Raw genomic sequence first — 17,343 nt, forward strand, 5'->3', positions numbered from 1 at the left:
GGATTTCCTCATTTGCTTGCACAGTACATTCTGTTTGGTCTATCATGGGAAAATCCCCTTTTGCTCAACTCCATAGTTTATTTTGGTGCAAAATTCCCCTCAAACAGAGTGATGTGACCACCTGACCTAAGCCGTAGTGTAGTAACACACATACATACTACTCTTTCTCCTACGGCACCTTTTGCAATGTATGCTGTCCACACGCCAAAAGCTCTTTCACTGATAGATTGTTTATTGGGAAATTAGATAAACTGGCCAACTATGCGTACCAATTAAAGGTAAAACACTGATAAAAGCTGGCTAGAGGAACAGACAGGCAGGGATTTATAATGAGAGAGAGCAAGCTTGATGTAGGGAAGAGCAGGAAAAAAGATAAAAATGCTTTTTGTAAATTAGACCAATTCAACTGGTGTATGCATACATCAGGTATTTACATGTCACCATGATAACCATAGGATCCACCAAGGAACAGTATTCCTGTAGGAGCAGAGGCCCGAACAGTCCAACAGTTTTGCATAGGGCCCTGCTGAGAAGACTGGCCAGGAAAGGTCTTAGCCGAGACACACCCCCCTCCCCACACACAAAACCTGCAGGCTGTAACGCTCTCCCTGGCAGAGCCGAGACACTTGCAAAGTGAGATGACAGCTGGGCATGGTTTTGTGGAGCCTAGCAAGGCCCACACAGGGCACTTGTGTGCCTACATCCCTTTGCAGACCTATCTGCTAGAATCTTACTCAAGTTTACACAGGCCATCTGTGTAACAGCCCAAGTGACAACGCTGGTGCACCACCGCCCACCACACCAGTCGCTGAACAACAACGCCGTCTCGCTCTTTTCGACCGCCTTCTGCCACAGCTCTCTCCACTATAAGCCACTGATTTGGAAACAAAAATCCGTGCAGGGCCATTTCTCATGGAAAGCAGAATTAAACATCCTGGGCACCAAGCTGAAAGGGAGTGGGGGTCTGAGAGGCAGATGCCCCAGCAGGAACAAACTGGGTAGAAAGCCGCTGCCTCAAGTGCATTTTGAAAAGCTTACATATTGCACGATTCCTTAGCTACTCCACACTGCGCTTCTGTACACTGCACTATATAATCTCCCAGTGCAGTAGGTGGGCTGGCTATTTTTAAAGTGCTTTGGATGAGTTTAGGCTGATTATCATGCCTCTTTGATTTTCCTCCTTTTTGCCAAAGAGACTGAGTTTTGCCTCAGAAATAAATACATCTGGCAAAAGAAAACAAAGTCAGGCTTTATATAAAATTTACAGTGAACATAAAATTAAGTCTAAGTACAAGACAAATCATTTTGATAAGTGGTTAATAAGTTAATAAAGATACTATTCATCAACCCACTGGAGCTGAACATTATAGTGATTTATAATTCTCTGGAATGTTTTTTACTGGTGTATTTATAACTGCTTACACCACATGGTCCTCACATGGCTAACAAGCTCTGCAGGAGCTGTTTGTTATTTAGGAAAAACACATTAATGAAATCTTCACATAAAGTGACGAGACAATATATTGTAAGATACTACATTTTATAATCCATACATGAAAAAAAGTAGTTACCAGACCATTCTTTAAGTAACTGTTAACATATTAAGCCAGCAGCAGTGGTTCATGAATATTAAATAAACAAGAAAGTAAAGGCTTGCAATAGAAAACTCTTCTATTGCTGTCAAAAGTGGAACCTAGTGAGCTACAAGGCACTAAGAAATGCATGCTGCTGAATCCATTCTCAGGTTAAAGAGTTTGAAGCTCAGCCTCGGAAAGGGTTTGGATAATAAAGCATCTCATTAATTGTTCCTGGCAAAGGTGAGAGAAGGATGTGCTACGCACTCTCTGTGTGCTTTGTCGTGTAGTTGGTAACAGTGCTGCTCTCTGCTAGGCCCAAGTGGCTACAGGAGGACCTCACCACTCCCTAAGGCAGGCACTCAGCATTCAGGTGGCACTCACAGCGGCTGCAAGAGAAGGGTTATGAACTCTTGCACTTCCACAACTCAATTTCAAACAGACTTTCAGTGCCAAGAGTCTTGCACAAAAGCTTGGTTACAGATTAGGAAAATGAATAGGAAAATAATGCAGTTGCTCCCGTGTCAAAATTTAACTGAACTCTACATATATCCCCAAGGTCCTACAATTCACATCCAAACACAGACTTAGACACATAGGAATAAGGCAATTTTAAGACAGAGAGAATTTCTAGAAGAGCATTGTTTGAGCTTTATTGACTCTATTGACTTTGTTGTGATTTAGAAAGACAAACTAAATGGCCAACTTATCCTGGAAAGCATCAGACGCTTTTTCACAAGTGACTGTGATCTGGTTAGCAGGACACAAGAGTGGACTCTGCACAGCTATACTGCATGCACCCTCTGGGTCTGAACTCGGGGCTTGACCCAACAGACTTACTGCTCCTGTGTACAGATTCAGATATTTACTGTCCTCCTTGCGTCTCCCTCTCTTCTTTTCAGACCAAACACTAGCTGTATGAACAGTTTTCCCCAGTTTCATCTAGACAGCTTGACTTTGAACTGGAACAGAGCAGGGGAGACCTCCTTGCGCAGCATCCCCCAAGCTTTACTCATACAGCAACTTCTGTCACCACCTCTTTGCACTAAATAGAGACCCCTGAACAAACTCACCTTCGTACACTAGCTCACCCCAGGAGCCCGGGGAGGCTGCAGAATCATCAGTAAGAAAACCCATAGCCCACGGTCTGACAAACTGTGTGGACCAGTAAGTTACGACACAAGCCCAACTGAAGTTTGAACAAAGTGCAGCTACAGACAACCCCTCTGTTCTGTTCCTGGATCAGATAATGAGATGTTTGTGATTCTGGACACTTTGTTTGTTTTGCATCTCTTTCTGAGACCCTCTTCGTCTGACCTGTGTGTACTCCCACAAGGTGTACCTGGACATATTTCTCACAATGAGTGCTACATCAGTGATTTAGTGCATTAGAGAGCTGCTTTTTAACTTCAGATTTACCCTTGTACTTGGAGTCCTCCGGCATGTACTTCAATGCACCACTGGTACATAGTAAGCAGTTTTCCTCATGGTGGATCCAAGGGTGATGTTGCAGGGTACCATCTAAAGCACCTCACTTGCAATGTGAGTGGTCCAGCACTGCTTCTCCTCTACACACACACGGCGCATCCCTAAGACCTGCAGCCGCTGATAAAGGTGCAATGCTGACCCACAGTTCCAGAACCACAAGGGATCATGCCCAGCCAAACCCCTCTTTGCATCACAAATACAGTCTATATGTTTATACAGTGCTTGGAGCATTCTGATATAATTCTGTATCATTTTGCAGAGTTGCAAAGTCCTCCAGGACTGCAGAAAATCTCTGGAGAAATGGAAAAGAGCAGAATGGGAGGTAGAAAAATAGAAAAATTACTGGCGGTCGTCTGTGAACTTCATGAACCTATTACAGAAACCCCAGATGCAAAATGCAATATAGAGCTAAATTCCAGCACCCATTACTCACCCTGCTTTTGCAACATGAGTAAGTCATGCACGGAATAAGATACTGCCCTGCATGAGACATCCAGTATAACCTGGACCACACTGCATGAGGGATTTTCTGTCCCAAAAGCACAGAAAAAATAAGTGGAAAAAAAAGTAGAAAAAGATGACAAAATGTGTAAGTTTAGGTCAACAAATTATCCAAAAGACAATGTATGAGTTGCAGTTACACATATATACCCTGAACTCTGATTTCAGAGTAGATACACATACCATGTTCTTGTCAGGCACTTGCCTACGGGTAGATGATTTTGCTGGGCATTAAATACCCTCTGAGGGGGAGGAGGGAGGTCAGATATTTTTTATCATCCTTAAACTTAATCAAATTTCTTTCCAACTTTGTTCTAGCTCCAGCTTAGTTTCATCCAAGATTCCCTCTAAATGTACCCGACCCAACATGTGGGCTAGGCAGGCTTTAGGAAAAGGAAAGAAACAAATTAAGAGATTGCCTCTTGCTTTTTCTTTCTCTCTCTACTTCTTCAATCTTTCACTGTTGCACATAGATTGAAAGTTGCTTTCCCGCAGAGAAATGCAGGGCATGTTAAATAAGGGGCCATTTAATCAAACCACAATCTCTGAACACTGCTTTCTGCATGGTCAATGGTCCAGTCTCTTCCTGTCCCATGCCACCACCAGTCACTCTGTTGCAAAGCCTCACATTTCCTATCTTCCTTCTCTGCTCTCCAAACACCCTCTCCTTCCCCTTTTCCTCTTTCACTTGCTTCTTTTGCTCCTCCTATATGCACAATGACATACCACTGTGCTATCATACTCCAACTCTCGAAATTTTGTATCAAAATTAAAAAGCCAAGTAACCATGACTGATGATAGAGGAGGTAGGACTTCAAGCACCATGCACTAAGGAAGCAAAAATGTCTATACTGGGCTAATGCAACCTCTTCTGTGCTGACAACAAGCGAGCACTTACGAAAAAAAAAAAAAGTGAAAACATCAGGTTAGGGATTGCTCCAAACAATGTAAGTCCTTACAATTTTTGTCTTTTAGTGGTCTGGGGATTTCCAGTGTGGCAGCAGGCATCCAGACTACTATACTCTGTATCTATACATTCATTTCCTCAATTAATTTTTCAGCACCCTCTCATTCTTGTATTTGTGAGAAAGTGATTTGTCACAGCACTAGCAAAACTAGCCAGCTGCAACAAGGCTTTTACCATCCCATACCAGGGTAACTTCAATAAGTAGTTGTCACACCTTGCCCCAACACAGCCACCAATGCCCCACAAGGTTTCTACAGTTCATCTACTGTCCATGCTGACTCTTCAGGCTAGTCGACCCTGCTTCTTAGAGCTATTTAACTACTTAGCAGGAACCAGCCACAGCTGCACCTTATCCACATCAGCCAACCCACCGCCACTGAAGCCAGCCCACAGCTGTATGTTATCAATGCTAATTAACCCAGCTTCATTCCTCTACAGTGATTAATTGCTGTTTGAATCTGTTTACAGAACTAATACGCAGTGCTTCCACTAGCATCCTGTATGACTGCTGCCATGCTACATCCAGTCCATATAGCCATAAAGCTTTGTTTCACATCCAATCAGTAATCGCAGGCTGGTATTATCCTCCACAATCAAAACAAAACAACTATTGTTATATCACATCTGTTTTCTAGCTTCCAGCAAGTGTTTAAGAGCAGCTCTGGAACCATACACGTTTCACAAAATACCTTTTCCAATTCATCACACTGTAGTGCCAGTGGTCATATAGCGCAAATTAACTCGTAGGTTTTTGGATGTAAGCCTGACAGCAAATGCCAGCCCCTGATTTTCCACAGCCCAGAGTACACACATTCACAAACGGTTGTAACACTTACAATAACACTTTGTTAAATGCCAAATCTAAAAAGAGGGTTCATGTTGCCTTAAGAAGATAGATGAACAAGGTAGTCGCTGTAGTAGTGTTAGCCTACTTTTCAAGAGTTACTGGACAACATGATATATTCATAAGCAGAACACAGCTCATACGCAACTCAGGAAACATGATTTTCAAGATTCAACAAATTTGAATAAAACCCCTTAGGGTCCTTTCAGGTTTTGTTGACAATTTTTCAAGAATTTGTGTAGCTTCTGCAGCTGCATATCATAGGATTTCCAGAACGGGTTGACTCAGACACACCCAAGTATTCTTGTACAGTTCTGTTATTTGCAAGGTGCTCCACGAAAAGGGACAGTTATGATTTGGCTATACTCATTACTTTGTTTTAATTGTCTTCACATACTTTCACAGATCTTGGTCTTGATACTGCTGGGCTTCCTAGCAACATGAAGAAACTTAAGACTTGATCCTTCAAAGAATTCACAACCCCAACCCAAAGAGTCCCACTGATCTAGTGAATTTTGAATCAGGTTAAACACACAGAACACTATCAAGTGCAACAGTAAAACCCAAAACTGAACTAGAGGGATAATATGGTCTGTCTCTATTCTTGTGACTTTCTACCTTCATAGAGGGTGAAATTCTGACCTCAAGTAACATCACTGACTAACCTATGGAAGATTTCACCGATAACGTTTCACTAATACATAGGCCTTACAAGTTAATTCACTTATGCTGTTATTTCTAATTTGAGAGCAAGCTGCCTAGAAACTTGTCAGAATGTTTACTCCTTAAAAATAATTCTCAAAAGAAGGAAGCGAGGGCTGCAGAATACTGAATGTATGAACTCAAAGGCTTAAGCGGTCAGTTTCAATTTTTCATATATCTGATGCAATTTTCTTAATGGTTGCAGCATAATTCTAAATTACTAACAGGGCATTTGTCTCTTTCATTTCTTTTCTTTCCTTCTTTTTCTTTTAAATATGCAGCTGCAAATTAATGCAAACTCATTCAGTGATACCCAGGAGAAAACTTCTATTTTGTAAAGTGAACATTGTGCTTTCGGGACTTCTCTGAAAACTTTTAACAATGTTCTGCCCTTGGGCCTTTCCATCCTCCAATCCCTAGCTTGAAAGCTCGCATTCTCACTAGCCATCCCTTTTTAAATATACTTCTGTAAAACTGCATTGAAGTGAAAAATGTCCACGAGGACCTCTGCTTTATTATTTTAAATAGCAAAGGTAGCTCTCCTGCCTTGATCGTGGCATCTTATACATTTATTTTTTTTTTGCCAAAAATAGCAATAAAACAGACCAATTCCCAGCTTCCTATGTTACAGCCAACAAACTGATTACATTATTGCTAGATAACATCACCTCTTTGGAATTAGGCTGCTAGCTGAGGTCTTATTATAGTAGTGAGTTCACACTGCCACAGTTAGCAATGTCAGCATTTCTATTATAATAGCCTCTTCCTACTACTACTCTTTTTTTCTCAAAGGACTGAAATCTGGACTTAGAAATTAGCTTAAGGTTGAAGCACTGACAACATAATCCCCATCCATAAGTCCACAGTTTATCATTTTAGCACATTTATGACAAGTAGCTTTGAAGCGTTCCCAAGCACGGGCCCAGTCATGCCTTCTTCCTACATCCAAAACCGGAGCGTGTACCCAGAGAACGGAGCGCTCATTCCCACTCCCTTCGCAGCTGGCGTTTCTTGATAAAGCAGCTTTTAACAATCTCTTACTTTAGGGAGTAAACTCTTAATATTAAATCTCTTAAGTCTGGGGAGCCACTGCTTTCAAAAGGGCGCATCCAGCCGACAGGGTGGACTGGAAGATGAGTGTCGCCACAGCCTCACGTCTAAAATCCCTGTCACACCCTGGACACCACGCACGAAATGTGGCTCTCCAAGTGCTGCTGGCGCAGAGCTGCATGGCGCGGAGGGTCGGAAAAGGCCCCACCTGGGCCCGCCGAGCCCGGCTGAACGCTCGCCAGGGAGGCAACTGCCACTTGGCCTTGCTGGGACATGCCACCGGGACCCCACGGCAGCCACATGCGGCAGGACCCCCGCAGATGCGCCGTTGCGGCACACGGGTGCTCCCGGCGCTCTGCCGGCGGGGCCCTTTCCCTGTGCTTGCCCGCCTTTCCCGGTGCTTGCCCGCCTTTCCCGCCCCCTCCCCGCCGCTCCGCTGGCTCCCGGCCGCCCTCGCCTCGCCCGAGCGAACGCCGGCGGCACGCCGCGGGGCGGGCTCCCGGGGACCACGGCGGGAGGAGGGCCCCGGCCCGCGGGTGTCGCCCTGGGTGCCTGGCGCCCGCGGCAGGGACACAAGGGACGCCCCCCCCCCCGCACCCGACGGTCACTTACGTTGGGGGCGGGTGCCGCCGGGAGCGCTGGCGGCCGCGGGGCCGGACCCCGGCCCGCCTCCGACGGGGGTGCCGGCCCGGCAAGGGGGGGGGCGGGGGGGGGGCGGCCTCCCGTTCGGTGTCGGAAGGGTGAATATTTGCCGGTAAACCGGGCGTTTATTCCACTTGGCAGAAGCAGAGGGGCCGGGGCAAAGGGGGGGGGGGGGGGGGGGGGGGGCTCCGTGCCCGGGGAAGGGGGCGAGGAACGGCCGCGACGTGCCCGCTCCCCGCTTGCCCGGCGGATCCGCTGCCCGGCGGCTGCCGCGGGCCGCCGTGAGTTACCCCCGGCCGCGGCAGCGGCAGCCCTCGCCGCGGCGTTGGCAGCTAGACGAGCCGCGGCGCGGAGCTGCCGCTGTCCTCGGATGAACCCGGCGGGGCTGCCAGCGCCAGCCGAGTGCGCGCAAGGCGAGAGCCGGGGCTCTGCCGGCGCGGCGGCGTGCGACACCCCCTCGGCGGGGCTGGCGGAGACGGGGCGGGGGGCGGGAGGGGGGGGGCGAGCCCCTCGGCGGCCAGGCCGGAAAGGTAAGCGTGGGACAGGAAAGCTGCGGCGGGGGCACGGTCACAAAAAGGGCACGGGGCGGGGGGGGAGAGGCGCTGCCCCCCGAGGAGGCGGCGGCGGCGGCGGCCCGGGGCGCGGGGAAGGGTCGGCGCGGCCGGGCCCTCCGCCCCGAGGAGGCGGGAGGGTGGGCGAGCGCCCCTCCGCGCCGGGCAGGGCGGAGGAGGCTGCCGACAGCGGGGGTGCTCATCGGAGCGAATGGCAACCACCACCCCCCTCGGCCCTGCCCTGTTGAAAAAATAAAGCAACAGCAGCCTCTGCCCCGCGGGGCAGGGATCCGGCTCCTCCGGGGCGAAAGGTGTGCCGCTGCACCACCGCCTTATCTCCCCGCTCCCGGCCGCGGAAACCGGGGCAGCAGCTGGCAGCTGCCGGCGATGTCTCGAAAGCCGCGGGCAAGGTCACGGCCGCCCCCGCTCCTCGCAGTGCCCAGCGCCGCCGCCGCGCTGCCACCGGCGTGTCCCCGCGGCGGCGTAACCCGGGGAGGGCTCATCGCCAGCGGCTTCCTGCGCTCCCACCTGTCACGCTTAGTTTTTCTCTGTGCCTTTGCTCTCCGCCCTCCCCATCCCCGCCAGCTGGAGCGGGCGGGTCCCTAAAGACGGGGCAGGTCGCCCCACGCGAAAGCATGGAATGTTCGAACCCCGGGAAGACCCCATGTGCCCTCCGCCCCCGCCCCGGCGGCCCCGGAGCCGCGCTCCTCCCGGGGCGCCCGGCGAGCCCTGCCCGGCGGCCGGCCTGCGGCGGGGCGGGGGCCGCGCTCCCCCCGGGGCGCCGCGCGGGGGGCGAGATGCCGCCGGGGAAGCGCTCGGCATCGGGGGGAGGCGACCCGGGAAAGGGCTTTTAAGGAAACTCTCCCTCGCAGGGGGGGAGGGGGGGGGAACGGGGGAGCGAGGGTGGACGGAGCCCCGCTTTGCCCCGGGAGGGAGAGCCCTGCGAGCACACGCGGAGCAGGTCGTCGCGGTGCAGCAGGTGCCTCCAGACCCCTTCGCTTATTGCCTGCTCCGTGCCCTGAGAACGGCGCCCGGGAGAGCCCAGGGACACCACCTTAATAGCCGTAATAATTAAAAACAACAACAAAAACCCCCTTCTGCCTGGCCTTAATGATCCTTTACACACATTCCCCGCCCGCTCCCTCCCCCGTCCCCCCAGTGAAGGGCACTGATTATTCGCACTCCTCGGCTCGCCGAAAGCGCAGCCTGATGAAAGGACTTTATCCTCGAGTGACTCCATCGCTCGCTCCTCCTCCTCTCCCCAGCCCGCCGGCCGCCTCGCTTCGCTCTCAGCCCTAATTGGGCTCTTGCTAATATGATTAAAGCCCAGTTAAATGTTTCTTGATAAATCTTGTCAAGAGAGGATCCCGTCCCCCCCCCGTCTCTCCCGTCCCCCCCTCCTCGCTGTTGGTTGTCAGAAGCCCGGTTACAGACAGGACATGCCCGGCTCCTGCTGTTCATGCTCTGGTGGGAAGCTGGCATTTCACAATTGTTCCTTTAACAGGGTTGTTTTGGAGCCGGTCCTGGGGATTGTTCCTCTTCAGGCCGGGCTTGCTGATAAGAACCGCCCGTGGCTTTTATGTAACACGTTAGGAGTTGGTCCTGCTCCCAAAATCGCACTGTTTCTTTAGCCTTTTATTTCATCCCCCCGCCCTCCCCCCGCCCCGCTCCAGCCGCTGAGCTCTTAGTAGCCGGTTCCCGGAAAGGCTCTCGCTGGACGCGAGCCGGCCAGGCACGACGGCCCGCGGCAAAGCCGCGCAGGTCCCGGCGGAGCTGCGCGGGGGCGCAAGGTGCGCCCCAGGGCGGCCCGCCCGCGCACAGCGCTGCGACGCGGTGTCCCGGCCCCCGCCGCCCCCCTTTCCCGGGAAAAGCCCCTCTTCCTCGGCTCCGCTCCCCGCTCCGGGAGCGCTCGGGGGAGGCTCTCCCGCTGCTGCCGCCGCTGTGCCCGGCGCCCCGCAGGTGCTGTGGCAGCGCTTCTCGCAGCGAGCGCGCTCCCTGACCTTAACCTGCAGCTGTTTTGTGGTTTCAGTGTCACCGGGCTCGGGGGCCAACCCCCACCCCGGCCCCGTTACCACTCGGGGCTCGGGGGCTGACCCCCAGCCCGGCCCCGTTATCACTCGGGGCATCTGGCTGCACTGTGGGCATTAGGAACCGGCGGGCGGGGTTGGAGGGCGGGGGTGGCTCCGCGGGCGCCGGGCCCCCTGCGGGCGGCCGGGACTGGGGGCGCTGCGCCCGGGCGGGCGGGGAGCTGGGCTCGCCCCGCTGTTTCAGGGGTGCTCGTTGGCGAAGCTGTTGGCTCGCTCCCTTTTCGGTTTTCAGTTTTCTTTGGGGGTACCGAGCTTCGGCCCGTGCTTTTCGAGGGCGTCTGGTGGTTGTTGCTTCAGCCTTACTGGGCTGGGGGGTGTCGTTGTTTGGGGGGGTGGGGGGAGCTCTTTCCGCCCCCGTCGAGCCAAGTGTAGCCGCGGACTGGAAGCTCTTCGGTCCGGGGCTGGAGGCGGCATTTCCCGATGGCCCACCGGGCCCCGGGCTCCAGCCCCTGCCCCTCCGCCGCAGCCCGTGGCCCGCGCGGGGGCAGAGCGCTGCTACCGCACCGCGCTCCCACGGGGGACACGCACCGGCCCCACCCGCGGGCAGAGGGGGCGCAGGCCGCCGAGAAGCACGGACCCACAGCCCCGCTCTCCCACCCCGGGCAGGGCGAGGTGCCCCCGAATCCCCCCTGCTCGCCACCGTCGCAGCCCGTAGGCTGCTCCTCCCCGTGCCCGGGGCTCGGCCGGGAGCAGGCGGCAGCGCTGCCCACCCGCCCTGGGGGCCGCGGTGCGGAACGGGGCGGCCTGCGGGAGGCGGCAGGGGAAAAAGGTCAGATCCAAACAAACGAAAAACCACCCGCAGCCCGGGGGAGCGCCGCTCCAGCGGAGGCGCCCGCCCCCTGCGCAGGGGGAAGCCCGAGCCAGGGGGCAGAAGGCGGCTCTGCCTCCCCGGCCAGCCCCGCTGCGGCCCGGCCGCTCCGCGCTGCCCCCGCCGGCGGGGCCCGGGGGCGCGGTGCTGCGCCCGGCGGGGCGGGCAGGGACCTGCGTCCCGCCGCGGGCCCGGGGGGTCCCCGGTGGTTCGCCCCTGCGGAGCGTCGGCTCCCTGGGGCGAGGTCTCAGCCGCGGTTTGAGGGTGGCTCCCTCTCCCCTCCCCTTTCCTCCCTCCCTCCCCTGTGTGCCGTGCCCCCCCCCCGGGCGGGGTGTGCGTCTGGGTTTGCGCGAGACCACAAGAGCCGCGGCCCCTTCGCCCTGGGGCTGTTGATTTACCCGAGGAGAGTCCCAAATAAGAAGCTGTTTGTGCTCTAGCTGGAACACTGGAGGCTTTCTAAGAATGGTGCTTTTCTTACTTGGTGGGGTTTTTTTTTAATTTTATTTTATTTTTATTGGTACATCAAACCAGCCTACAGCGTTGCTGGCATCTTTCCACCAGGTGTCTGGAGCTCAGAGGAAAATTCAAATGAATCTTAAAATTATGAGACAGTTTCCCTCCCCTCCTCCCAAATAAAATAATTATAAGAGAAAGAATTGGTTCAAACTGTCCAGGAAGGGATTAAACTAGAAACAGAAAAGCTGCTTCACCCCACCAGAGTGGTAAGGACCCAGAAAGGCCTTCCACAGGCAGGAGGGAATGAAAGCCGCTGGAAGATGGAATTGGACTGGTTTGTGAACCAGCTTCTGAGATGTGGTGGTTACCACCCACAGCAAGGGACTTGACCCCATGATCCCAAACATCCCTTCTAATCCTCTTCCTATAAAATAATAATGTGCCTTTCTGTACACTGAAGGCACCTCCAAGTACATTGCACACAAAGTATTCTGCTTCACAGCACTGTTGTAGGTATGGGTCCATATTCCCATTCTGCAGCAGAGTTAACTGGTTTGCTCCAGGGGTCACACCTGGAGCTGGGGACACTCGCTGGGTTGTGGCACCCAGAGCTCACATCACCACCAGGAACTGCTCTGCTCGCTGAGAGCCCAAATGAGACCGATGCTGTCAGAAACGGTGAGAAAGCTACCTGCAAATACAAGGGGGCTGCTTTGCAGGATCCAGGAAATACCAATTCTGGATGTTGTTTTAAAACTAAGTATACAGCATAAGGAAACATACCTGGAACTGGCAGGTTTAGGGCTTAGACTCTGAGTGTTTGATTATTATAATTATTTAACTAAGCTCCATTTAGTCTTGATAAGTAGCTCCTGATACTTTTAAAGGAATCTTGCTGAATTTACTGAAAGATTTCCTGCTCACCTGACTTACAAAAGCAATTGTTTTCTTTCTGAATAAATGGGGAGGACTGGCTGATCCTCATGCTTTCGATGTAGACAGAAAAACCTGGACTCCAACCTACTTGCTTTTCTTATGCAAATCTTCTCACAGGATTAGAAGGGAAAGTAAACAGCAGTCCAGCCTTAAGATCTTTTTCTTTTTACAGGCAGCCTGTTGTATAAATCTGAAACAGAAACTGTTTTCATTTGAAGATCAAATAGAAGTTATCTAGTGAAGCTGACAAACAGGGGCAGAATTATCTGTTTGCATTTTTGGGAAATGGATAGCTCTGGTTTTGTTTCAAAGCAAGTAACTTTTAAATAATATTTAACGAAATAATTGACCTTGATGTTTAAACTACAACTTCCTTCACGTCATTAAGCCCACTGTTTTTTAAAAAAAACATTTAGTATCTGAACTCTGGCGTTCATTCTGCTAATCTCATAATAACATTTGTTTCTTGTGGAATTTTGTTTGATGAACTCATCGGTGAAAGAGGAGAGAAGGAGTTCAGAACAACACGAGGTTTACAGCTCATTTACATTTTTTCTCCCTGAAAAATAGCAAAAAAAAACCATAGTAAAAAAAAAATCCATATGCACAGTGACTATTCAGGAATAGTTTTTCAAATGGAAGGAACAAGAAGAAGCTTTACAGCTCTACTGGAACCCTTGGGACAAACTGTGTTCTTTCAACATATATTCTGATTTCTAAAACATATTGCAATCCTTGACTACAAAAAATGATTTTGTGGCATTTGTCCTCATGATAATTAGGGTCTGAGTCTGCTTTTGAAATGTGAGAGAAATGGAACTAACTCCGTAAAGTGTGTCTATCACACAAAGCTTTTAGGACAGCCTGACTTACTATATCCTGCTCTTTGTTCTACTGACAGATTTCCAAATGCAGAAAGCAGCACATATCTGGGGGCTGCTATTATCTAAGCTAAATATGTACATTTTGGATCAGTTCTATTTTATTTGAATACTCACAACTTCTGCTTGCGGATCTTAAGCCTGAAAGGATTGCAGAGATGTGCATTTTATTAGCTATCCATCAGTCTTTGTACATGGACAAAGGTGCATAAACATACACATGTACTAGTCTTTCTGCTCTGCAAGAGTCCAGAAAATTAAATGCAAAATTATTTCAAAGAAAAACAAACAAGCAACCAAACAATATACACATTACTATACAAGAAAGCAGGCAAACAAACAAGGTGGGGGGAAATAAAAGCAATAAATGAACATGCAGGGTTTAGCTTAATTTTTATTTGGCTGTAAATCAAAAATATCATGCCAGCAGTGGATTTTTTTTTTTTTTTGTAAGTTATGTGATCATTCATTTACAAAACACTGGTATCTACCTAAACACTGCTGTGTACGCTGCACGGCGTGTACTCATACAGAAATGAAAGCTCTTCCTTTATCCCTGCTGGCACATACTCTTTCTCTCCAATGAATTCCTACTTCCAGTATTTGCATGTATAAGGAATTGTTGCTTTACTCCCACCAAAGGACACGTAGCTAACATTTCCACTGATTAACAATGTTTGAATTCCCTCCCCAGTACACAAACAGTCAGCTCAATAATGATTGCAGGCCCAGGATCTAGAGAGCGTGGCAGTGTTACACAACTGGAGATGTGACGTTATCTGGCAATCTGAGCAGGGTCACGTTGATCATGGGACAATACAAACTCCATGTCAGCCATCGTGTTGATGCAGGTTGTCTCAGCTTCACACAAATGTCAGGCAGTGCAGGCGAGCACAAATTAAGTGCCAGAGTCAACTCCTGTCTCAGCATTATCCTCTGTCTTTTCCTCCCCTATGGCAGAATTGGCACCTCAGAGCATCCTGGTGCAGTCCCTCAAGGTCCCATCCAGCTCTTCAGCCCCACACAGGAGGTACCAGCTGACTGACTGGCTAATCAGCTGTGTCTGACACAGGGGCAGCACCGGCACCAGGAGAGATGATGTGTGTCTACAAGAGGCATAGCTACCAGGCAGTTTCTGTTACCCCCTTACTACAATGCCATGCTGTGCCTCAACACTAGCAAGTGAAGTGAGGAGGCACCCCCTTCCCTGTGGAGCGATTGTGCAGTTCCTCTGTCCACACTGGCTGCCTCTGTGCCTGCCAAGCTATATTTTTACCACTTAATATTTATGCTTATGCAACTACTGCTCTTCAGTTTTACATGGAACCTTGACACGGCCCCTGGGGATGGCCTTTCTTGACCTGAGATGCTACAGATGTTCCAACAGAGTAGCAGTTGTTGTTCACCTGTAGTTACTTGCAGAAGCTGCTGGCCCTACATTTTTATTGGTTTTTTTTTTAAATTATGAGTGTCCTGGTTTCAGCTGGGATGGAGTTAACCAGGAAAACGCAGTACAGTAACTCTTGCTGGTGAATTGGGTGCTGTCCGTGCTAGAAGTCACATCAGACCTATGACCTGTGTGTTTTATGATATGCAGCTGACACCCAGACGATGTGTCTTCCCCCAACAGCTGAACAAAGCTGCAACATACTGGCAGTGACAGGAGATGGCATTTCAGTCATACCGGGTGGACATGCTTGTCCCATCTTCTGTTACTCTGATGGTGGTTTCTGAGGAACCCACCTGGCATATTGCCTCAGCCCAGGGACTAAACCACATCTCCTCGGCACAGATTTTAAACAGGGAGCTGTGCAAAACCAGGCTTCTCTGTGAGACTGAATACACAGCTCCTCCCTGCTCCCCTGAGGATGATTTACCTTGAGATTGTGCTGGACCCTGGGAAATTCTTTTACCTCAGTACTCATGTCAACTGTCCTCTCACCAGTTTAGGGAGCCAGAACCAGTGACTTTGTCCTAAATTTCATTAGTTTCTGGTTGCCTTGCTTTAGAATCTTCTGTCCTAAAACCCTCTTCCTATCAGGTGTGGGTATTCTTTGTATCATCTGCTGAACTGGTATGGAGCATTTCTGCACACCGCAAAACAGCCACTGAATATTTCCACCTGTACATCTGTGCCAAATTCAGTGGTTCTTACAGAGATCATGTCAGTCAACTTGTAAAGCTCTTCGGGGTCTGTAGGTAACATGCTATGCAAATGCATCTGTCTACTGCTGCTTCCCTGAGCTTAAACAATGTATGTCTGGATACATTTCCTTACCCTTTTCTCCAAATATACCTCTGGCTCTGTCAGAGCGCCCTGGGGAAGCTGAAACCATGATGAAGGCTCTAGCGGTGTGAATACATACAGGATTAAGGCTGCTAGCCGGTGTGGCATGTCACTTCTGCCTGTGACTTACTAAAGCAGAAGAGTCTTGTGGCTGACATGTCCTCCACTTCACTGGGTTACATGACACATGCCAGAAAATGTGTCAACCCACTCCCCATCTCCTCAGCGTTATTAGCTGAGGGAAAGAAACACAGCCACAGAACATGCACACAACTTTGACAGGTTCTGCCTAATCCACCCACATAATGACATTTCTTATGCTAAGTGCCAGAGCGGTGTAGGGAGGCCACTGCCTGTACCAGCTGCTGGCAAGTCAAAGTTAGTTTCATGGTTATGTTTAAGAGATAGCCTGACGTTACGTTAAGAAGTCTTTGTCTCCTGTGGTGCAGCGCTCAGAGAATGACATCAAAAGCCTTCCTAATTCACCCCCTGGGTCATTTGATTATAGGCATGGCACAGAGCCGTGCTGCCCCAGGAGACTATGAGTCACAACGACATCCATGACTATCCTCTTATTCCACAGAAGGAAGTAATGTGCTTTGAGCATAAAACAACCAGGAGCAGATTACATCCTTCCTCGTGTCAGCTTAGCCCTGCTGGCTCCAGGGCAGGCACTGGAGAGGCAAGAGCAGCCTCTGGTTTCCCAGCCTTGCTCCTCCCCACCCCTACCTCAGGGAAGCTGTTCCTCCCCGTGCTGGGACATGGCGCGTGGGCAAACCGCACGAGAGGGTTTTGCTCAGCCAGGCGAGGAAGAGGACGTTCTGGCTCTCTTCTCCAATGTGGTACAGAGTTATGTCACATGGTGAAACATCCATCCCTCCTCCAACAGGCCAGGCGTATCTGGTCATGAGGATGCTGTGTGTTCTCCATCCCTTGGCATTTGTCCTTGCAATTACTCTATCTGTTTCTGATTTATTTATTTTCAGGCAGTCTTCTGCACCCTTGCTCCCTCACTTGGGCACATGGGGCAAACCACAGACTTGCCCTTAAACTACACAGAGAAATAAAATCAGAAACAGACTAACCACAAGAATCAATAGCAAGGGGCAGAAAACACATGATTGGATACTGCAGTTCCCTTCAGAGATCCATCTGCCTCAAAATGTGATGTAACTAGGCTCACGTACCACATCTGCAAAGGGAGTAATAGACCCCTCTTCGTAACCTGACTCGCAGGGTAAAACTGTGCTAGCTCAGGGAAGCCAAGGCATGTTTAAAAATCATTTCTAAGGAAGAAAAAGAAGTCCAGTTTGTGTCCACAGAACTAAGGCAATTGCTTTCAAGTCTGACGTGACTCCTGTTAGTGTTATTGTTGCTTCCTAGAATTTAGGCTTGAATTTGGCAGAAGCCAAGGAGCAAAGGCATACACAGAACCACTTGTGAGAATCAGTGTGTCTGTGTGCATGGGCCAATTCTTTCCTGAATAAACACCAGTGCCTGGACTTCTGGGTAATGTGGCAATGTTAAGATGGCAGTCAGACTTGTGCAGGCTCATACCCATGAGGCAAG

General features: G+C 50.5%; 2 long non-coding RNA genes across 5 annotated transcripts in view; one reads left to right on the top strand and one right to left on the bottom strand.

Annotated features, from left to right (window-relative positions):
- LOC130153057 (uncharacterized) overlaps positions 1 to 8,227 on the bottom strand; it is a 166,886-nt gene extending 158,659 nt beyond the window's left edge. For all 4 annotated transcript variants that reach the window (XR_008823198.1, XR_008823199.1, XR_008823196.1 and 1 more), the window contains exon 1: positions 7,739 to 8,227. This is a non-coding gene — a long non-coding RNA (uncharacterized LOC130153057). The remainder of the gene's footprint in view (positions 1 to 7,738) is intronic.
- Positions 8,228 to 12,131: 3,904 nt separating this feature from the next.
- Positions 12,132 to 17,343, top strand: part of LOC130152733 (uncharacterized) — a 49,996-nt gene continuing 44,784 nt past the window's right edge. Inside the window, exon 1 of the long non-coding RNA XR_008823091.1 lies at positions 12,132 to 12,348. This is a non-coding gene — a long non-coding RNA (uncharacterized LOC130152733). The remainder of the gene's footprint in view (positions 12,349 to 17,343) is intronic.

This window comes from Falco biarmicus, chromosome 7, assembly GCF_023638135.1.
Source record: "Falco biarmicus isolate bFalBia1 chromosome 7, bFalBia1.pri, whole genome shotgun sequence".
Classification (NCBI taxonomy): domain Eukaryota; kingdom Metazoa; phylum Chordata; class Aves; order Falconiformes; family Falconidae; genus Falco; species Falco biarmicus.